Source organism: Drosophila montana, unplaced genomic scaffold, assembly GCF_035044405.1.
Source record: "Drosophila montana isolate Dmon_TW-CO22-7 unplaced genomic scaffold, ASM3504440v1 contig_1455_1, whole genome shotgun sequence".
NCBI classification, from domain to species: domain Eukaryota; kingdom Metazoa; phylum Arthropoda; class Insecta; order Diptera; family Drosophilidae; genus Drosophila; species Drosophila montana.
The window spans coordinates 2,169,888-2,179,091 of NW_026996406.1; positions in this window are offsets into that span (position 1 = coordinate 2,169,888).

Sequence of the window (9,204 nt, forward strand, 5' to 3'; positions counted from 1 at the left end):
CACAAGAGGAGGAGGGTTATATATATGTAAGTACTTACAGGCAAAGCTAGGTATCTTCTAGTCGAGCATGCTCGCTTGTTATTTTCACGTCTCTTTGTCTATTTGAGTTGGCTGCAGCTGCAGCTTGAGGCTGTCGCTGGTGGCAGCAGCTCGCCGCTGACTTTTTGCTTGATTTATGATTACGGCGTTTGAGATTTTTTCGGCATGTTAAAAGATTCGGCACGCATTGTGCTGATTAGTCGAGAGATTCATTGTCTGAACATTGCCTAGAACAAGTTCATTTAGTTCATTTAGCGCCTGGCTGACCTTGTCCAATTCTAAGTAACGACAATGGAATCTAAACCTACCTAACCTAACACTGCCCATCCGGGTGTAATTTCCCAAACAACTTATTAATATGCCGGAATAGTCAGAGAGCGGCAAATGGCAAGCGTCTAACACGCAAATGTAAATATTTTTGAACAGCACAAATAAATAACTAAGCAGAAAACAAAAAAGAATATTAATATTTCAAAAAAATAGTATTTCTTCTGTGGCTAAAATAAATTGTTACGCAGCCCGGCGGCGAAATGTTTTTTATCTTATCTGGCATATTAATCTCTCTCCTCTCTCTCTCTCTCTCTCTCTAACGCTGGCAGCTAATCAAATTTATTGTTAACTGACAAATTATAATTATGACTTAATCGGCAACAGATTCCATTCAAGAATCATTCGTCATGTTTTCTAATTACGCATACGCAATGTTGGCCCGCAGCTAACAAGACTGCGGCAGGGCAACGCCTCTTGTAAATCAATCAAAGGCGAAATTGCCCTTGGCACACAATTGTATTGCTGATTTCTACAATTTGGCTGCCCTGCCACAACAACAACAATAAAAAACCAAATGGAGGTGTGTACAGCAGCAGCAGAAACAACAACAATTACAGAAGCAGCTACGTTAGGAACGCACTTTACATTTTTTTAACATTTACACATTGCGTACGATGATTTGTGTAGACGGGCCGGACTTGAAAGATATATGAAATAGTCCGCTCATATGAACGGACAGCAGCAGCAGCAGCAGCAGCAGCAGCAGCAGCAGCAGCAGCAGCAGAAAAAATATGCTTCAGGCCCAACCACGCATGAAAATCACGTTAGCTCAATCATGATTGCGCCTAGCATTTGGATTGTGCTGGCGACACACAGTTGCTTAACTCAAGCCTAAAACTGTGCTTTGAGTATTAGGGCGAAGCTTTAACACAAACTGTTCTTTCTCACCTGCTGCATACCTTAAGTTGTCGAACAGGGTTCGTTTCCCAGCTGCTTGAAAGTTCAACTTTCGTGGAATAATCATATTGTTAGCAGAAAACTACAAAAATGTGATTAGGATATAAGAAAGAGTATATTAAAAGTTCTGCTAACTATCTTAATTGTACGTTCTTCAAAGTATGCAATGTGCAGCATCCCACTATCCGATGCAATTTCGCCTGTGAATTGCTTTTTTTGTACATGTTTAGGAAAATTTAATTATAATAATCATCAAAAATGGTTGATTTTACAAACGAATCGGTTTTTGGTAGTATAGTAGGGATCCCTACGAATTCAAAAAGGTATAACATTTCAAAATCTGACAGTATGAATACTGGGGATTTGGGAATTTTATACCATTTTGGACTCGTAAGGATCAGTACTATCGATTGGCATCAAAAAAATGAAAATCTAAATTTTGACCAAAATCAACAAAATGGCAAGGGGTTACATCACGTTTTTTCTCAAATTCGGGGTCGGTGCGAAAATCGAAACTTTTTTGATGATTTTTATTGAATATCTTGGGTAAATACTGTCAGATTTTGAAATGTTATACCTTTTTGAATTCGTAGGAATCCCTACTATAAATTGGCATTCAAACATTTCAAAAATCGATGCGTGAAAAAAAGTGGTTGACCAAAAACCGAATCGTTTGTAAAATCAACCTTTTTGATGATTTTTTGGAATATCTCGGCCAAATAATGTTCGATTTGGGAATTTCATACCATTTTGGACTCGTAAGGATCAGTACTATCGATTGGCATCAAAAAAATGAAAATCTAAATTTTGACCAAAATCAACAAAATGGCAAGGGGTTACATCACGTTTTTTCTCAAATTCGGGGACGGTGCGAAAATCGAAACTTTTTTGATGATTTTTATTGAATGTCTTTTTTAAATACTGTCAGATTTTGAAATGTTATACCTTTTTGAATTCGTAGGAATCCCTACTATAAATTGGCATTCAAACATTTTAAAAATCGATGCGTGAAAAAAAGTGGTTGACCAAAAACCGAATCGTTTGTAAAATCAACCTTTTTTGATGATTTTTTGGAATATCTCGGCCAAATAATGTTCGATTTGGGAATTTCATACCATTTTGGACTCGTAAGGATCAGTACTATCGATTGGCATCAAAAAAATGAAAATCTAAATTTTGACCAAAATCAACAAAATGGCAAGGGGTTACATCACGTTTTTTCTCAAATTCGGGGTCGGTGCGAAAATCGAAACTTTTTTGATGATTTTTATTGAATATCTTGGGTAAATACTGTCAGATTTTGAAATGTTATACCTTTTTGAATTCGTAGGAATCCCTACTATAAATTGGCATTCAAACATTTCAAAAATCGATGCGTGAAAAAAAATGGTTGACCAAAAACCGAATCGTTTGTAAAATCAACCTTTTTTGATGATTTTTTGGAATATCTCGGCCAAATAATGTTCGATTTGGGAATTTCATACCATTTTGGACTCGTAAGGATCAGTACTATCGATTGGCATCAAAAAAATGAAAATCTAAATTTTGACCAAAATCAACAAAATGGCAAGGGGTTACCATCACGTTTTTTCTCAAATTCGGGGTCGGTGCGAAAATCGAAACTTTTTTGATGATTTTTATTGAATATCTTGGGTAAATACTGTCAGATTTTGAAATGTTATACCTTTTTGAATTCGTAGGAATCCCTACTATAAATTGGCATTCAAACATTTTAAAAATCGATGCGTGAAAAAAAGTGGTTGACCAAAAACCGAATCGTTTGTAAAATCAACCTTTTTTGATGATTTTTTGGAATATCTCGGCCAAATAATGTTCGATTTGGGAATTTTATACCATTTTGGACTCGTAAGGATCAGTACTATCGATTGGCATCAAAAAAATGAAAATCTAAATTTTGACCAAAATCAACAAAATGGCAAGGGGTTACATCACGTTTTTTCTCAAATTCGGGGTCGGTGCGAAAATCGAAACTTTTTTGATGATTTTTATTGAATATCTTGGGTAAATACTGTCAGATTTTGAAATGTTATACCTTTTTGAATTCGTAGGAATCCCTACTATAAATTGGCATTCAAACATTTCAAAAATCGATGCGTGAAAAAAAGTGGTTGACCAAAAACCGAATCGTTTGTAAAATCAACCTTTTTTGATGATTTTTTGGAATATCTCGGCCAAATAATGTTCGATTTGGGAATTTTATACCATTTTGGACTCGTAAGAATCACTACTATCGATTGGCATCAAAAAAATGAAAATCTAAATTTTGACCAAAATCAACAAAATGGCAAGGGGTTACATCACGTTTTTTCTCAAATTCGGGGTCGGTGCGAAAATCGAAACTTTTTTGATGATTTTTATTGAATATCTTGGGTAAATACTGTCAGATTTTGAAATGTTATACCTTTTTGAATTCGTAGGGATCCCTACTATAAATTGGCATTCAAACATTTTAAAAATCGATGCGTGAAAAAAAGTGGTTGACCAAAAACCGAATCGTTTGTAAAATCAACCTTTTTTGATGATTTTTTGGAATATCTCGGCCAAATAATGTTCGATTTGGGAATTTTATACCATTTTGGACTCGTAAGGATCAGTACTATCGATTGGCATCAAAAAAATGAAAATCTAAATTTTGACCAAAATCAACAAAATGGCAAGGGGTTACATCACGTTTTTTCTCAAATTCGGGGTCGGTGCGAAAATCGAAACTTTTTTGATGATTTTTATTGAATATCTTGGGTAAATACTGTCAGATTTTGAAATGTTATACCTTTTTGAATTCGTAGGAATCCCTACTATAAATTGGCATTCAAACATTTCAAAAATCGATGCGTGAAAAAAAGTGGTTGACCAAAAACCGAATCGTTTGTAAAATCAACCTTTTTTGATGATTTTTTGGAATATCTCGGCCAAATAATGTTCGATTTGGGAATTTTATACCATTTTGGACTCGTAAGGATCAGTACTATCGATTGGCATCAAAAAAATGAAAATCTAAATTTTGACCAAAATCAACAAAATGGCAAGGGGTTACATCACGTTTTTTCTCAAATTCGGGGTCGGTGCGAAAATCGAAACTTTTTTGATGATTTTTATTGAATATCTTGGGTAAATACTGTCAGATTTTGAAATGTTATACCTTTTTGAATTCGTAGGAATCCCTACTATAAATTGGCATTCAAACATTTCAAAAATCGATGCGTGAAAAAAAGTGGTTGACCAAAAACCGAATCGTTTGTAAAATCAACCTTTTTTGATGATTTTTTGGAATATCTCGGCCAAATAATGTTCGATTTGGGAATTTTATACCATTTTGGACTCGTAAGGATCAGTACTATCGATTGGCATCAAAAAAATGAAAATCTAAATTTTGACCAAAATCAACAAAATGGCAAGGGGTTACATCACGTTTTTTCTCAAATTCGGGGTCGGTGCGAAAATCGAAACTTTTTTGATGATTTTTATTGAATATCTTGGGTAAATACTGTCAGATTTTGAAATGTTATACCTTTTTGAATTCGTAGGAATCCCTACTATAAATTGGCATTCAAACATTTCAAAAATCGATGCGTGAAAAAAAGTGGTTGACCAAAAACCGAATCGTTTGTAAAATCAACCTTTTTTGATGATTTTTTGGAATATCTCGGCCAAATAATGTTCGATTTGGGAATTTTATACCATTTTGGACTCGTAAGGATCAGTACTATCGATTGGCATCAAAAAAATGAAAATCTAAATTTTGACCAAAATCAACAAAATGGCAAGGGGTTACATCACGTTTTTTCTCAAATTCGGGGTCGGTGCGAAAATCGAAACTTTTTTGATGATTTTTATTGAATATCTTGGGTAAATACTGTCAGATTTTGAAATGTTATACCTTTTTGAATTCGTAGGAATCCCTACTATAAATTGGCATTCAAACATTTCAAAAATCGATGCGTGAAAAAAAGTGGTTGACCAAAAACCGAATCGTTTGTAAAATCAACCTTTTTTGATGATTTTTTGGAATATCTCGGCCAAATAATGTTCGATTTGGGAATTTTATACCATTTTGGACTCGTAAGGATCAGTACTATCGATTGGCATCAAAAAAATGAAAATCTAAATTTTGACCAAAATCAACAAAATGGCAAGGGGTTACATCACGTTTTTTCTCAAATTCGGGGTCGGTGCGAAAATCGAAACTTTTTTGATGATTTTTATTGAATATCTTGGGTAAATACTGTCAGATTTTGAAATGTTATACCTTTTTGAATTCGTAGGAATCCCTACTATAAATTGGCATTCAAACATTTCAAAAATCGATGCGTGAAAAAAAGTGGTTGACCAAAAACCGAATCGTTTGTAAAATCAACCTTTTTTGATGATTTTTTGGAATATCTCGGCCAAATAATGTTCGATTTGGGAATTTTATACCATTTTGGACTCGTAAGGATCAGTACTATCGATTGGCATCAAAAAAATGAAAATCTAAATTTTGACCAAAATCAACAAAATGGCAAGGGGTTACATCACGTTTTTTCTCAAATTCGGGGTCGGTGCGAAAATCGAAACTTTTTTGATGATTTTTATTGAATATCTTGGGTAAATACTGTCAGATTTTGAAATGTTATACCTTTTTGAATTCGTAGGAATCCCTACTATAAATTGGCATTCAAACATTTCAAAAATCGATGCGTGAAAAAAAGTGGTTGACCAAAAACCGAATCGTTTGTAAAATCAACCTTTTTTGATGATTTTTTGGAATATCTCGGCCAAATAATGTTCGATTTGGGAATTTTATACCATTTTGGACTCGTAAGGATCAGTACTATCGATTGGCATCAAAAAAATGAAAATCTAAATTTTGACCAAAATCAACAAAATGGCAAGGGGTTACATCACGTTTTTTCTCAAATTCGGGGTCGGTGCGAAAATCGAAACTTTTTTGATGATTTTTATTGAATATCTTGGGTAAATACTGTCAGATTTTGAAATGTTATACCTTTTTGAATTCGTAGGAATCCCTACTATAAATTGGCATTCAAACATTTCAAAAATCGATGCGTGAAAAAAAGTGGTTGACCAAAAACCGAATCGTTTGTAAAATCAACCTTTTTTGATGATTTTTTGGAATATCTCGGCCAAATAATGTTCGATTTGGGAATTTTATACCATTTTGGACTCGTAAGGATCAGTACTATCGATTGGCATCAAAAAAATGAAAATCTAAATTTTGACCAAAATCAACAAAATGGCAAGGGGTTACATCACGTTTTTTCTCAAATTCGGGGTCGGTGCGAAAATCGAAACTTTTTTGATGATTTTTATTGAATATCTTGGGTAAATACTGTCAGATTTTGAAATGTTATACCTTTTTGAATTCGTAGGAATCCCTACTATAAATTGGCATTCAAACATTTCAAAAATCGATGCGTGAAAAAAAGTGGTTGACCAAAAACCGAATCGTTTGTAAAATCAACCTTTTTTGATGATTTTTTGGAATATCTCGGCCAAATAATGTTCGATTTGGGAATTTTATACCATTTTGGACTCGTAAGGATCAGTACTATCGATTGGCATCAAAAAAATGAAAATCTAAATTTTGACCAAAATCAACAAAATGGCAAGGGGTTACATCACGTTTTTTCTCAAATTCGGGGTCGGTGCGAAAATCGAAACTTTTTTGATGATTTTTATTGAATATCTTGGGTAAATACTGTCAGATTTTGAAATGTTATACCTTTTTGAATTCGTAGGAATCCCTACTATAAATTGGCATTCAAACATTTCAAAAATCGATGCGTGAAAAAAAGTGGTTGACCAAAAACCGAATCGTTTGTAAAATCAACCTTTTTTGATGATTTTTTGGAATATCTCGGCCAAATAATGTTCGATTTGGGAATTTTATACCATTTTGGACTCGTAAGGATCAGTACTATCGATTGGCATCAAAAAAATGAAAATCTAAATTTTGACCAAAATCAACAAAATGGCAAGGGGTTACATCACGTTTTTTCTCAAATTCGGGGTCGGTGCGAAAATCGAAACTTTTTTGATGATTTTTATTGAATATCTTGGGTAAATACTGTCAGATTTTGAAATGTTATACCTTTTTGAATTCGTAGGAATCCCTACTATAAATTGGCATTCAAACATTTCAAAAATCGATGCGTGAAAAAAAGTGGTTGACCAAAAACCGAATCGTTTGTAAAATCAACCTTTTTTGATGATTTTTTGGAATATCTCGGCCAAATAATGTTCGATTTGGGAATTTTATACCATTTTGGACTCGTAAGGATCAGTACTATCGATTGGCATCAAAAAAATGAAAATCTAAATTTTGACCAAAATCAACAAAATGGCAAGGGGTTACATCACGTTTTTTCTCAAATTCGGGGTCGGTGCGAAAATCGAAACTTTTTTGATGATTTTTATTGAATATCTTGGGTAAATACTGTCAGATTTTGAAATGTTATACCTTTTTGAATTCGTAGGAATCCCTACTATAAATTGGCATTCAAACATTTCAAAAATCGATGCGTGAAAAAAAGTGGTTGACCAAAAACCGAATCGTTTGTAAAATCAACCTTTTTTGATGATTTTTTGGAATATCTCGGCCAAATAATGTTCGATTTGGGAATTTTATACCATTTTGGACTCGTAAGGATCAGTACTATCGATTGGCATCAAAAAAATGAAAATCTAAATTTTGACCAAAATCAACAAAATGGCAAGGGGTTACATCACGTTTTTTCTCAAATTCGGGGTCGGTGCGAAAATCGAAACTTTTTTGATGATTTTTATTGAATATCTTGGGTAAATACTGTCAGATTTTGAAATGTTATACCTTTTTGAATTCGTAGGAATCCCTACTATAAATTGGCATTCAAACATTTCAAAAATCGATGCGTGAAAAAAAGTGGTTGACCAAAAACCGAATCGTTTGTAAAATCAACCTTTTTTGATGATTTTTTGGAATATCTCGGCCAAATAATGTTCGATTTGGGAATTTTATACCATTTTGGACTCGTAAGGATCAGTACTATCGATTGGCATCAAAAAAATGAAAATCTAAATTTTGACCAAAATCAACAAAATGGCAAGGGGTTACATCACGTTTTTTCTCAAATTCGGGGTCGGTGCGAAAATCGAAACTTTTTTGATGATTTTTATTGAATATCTTGGGTAAATACTGTCAGATTTTGAAATGTTATACCTTTTTGAATTCGTAGGAATCCCTACTATAAATTGGCATTCAAACATTTCAAAAATCGATGCGTGAAAAAAAGTGGTTGACCAAAAACCGAATCGTTTGTAAAATCAACCTTTTTTGATGATTTTTTGGAATATCTCGGCCAAATAATGTTCGATTTGGGAATTTTATACCATTTTGGACTCGTAAGGATCAGTACTATCGATTGGCATCAAAAAAATGAAAATCTAAATTTTGACCAAAATCAACAAAATGGCAAGGGGTTACATCACGTTTTTTCTCAAATTCGGGGTCGGTGCGAAAATCGAAACTTTTTTGATGATTTTTATTGAATATCTTGGGTAAATACTGTCAGATTTTGAAATGTTATACCTTTTTGAATTCGTAGGAATCCCTACTATAAATTGGCATTCAAACATTTCAAAAATCGATGCGTGAAAAAAAGTGGTTGACCAAAAACCGAATCGTTTGTAAAATCAACCTTTTTTGATGATTTTTTGGAATATCTCGGCCAAATAATGTTCGATTTGGGAATTTTATACCATTTTGGACTCGTAAGGATCAGTACTATCGATTGGCATCAAAAAAATGAAAATCTAAATTTTGACCAAAATCAACAAAATGGCAAGGGGTTACATCACGTTTTTTCTCAAATTCGGGGTCGGTGCGAAAATCGAAACTTTTTTGATGATTTTTATTGAATATCTTGGGTAAATACTGTC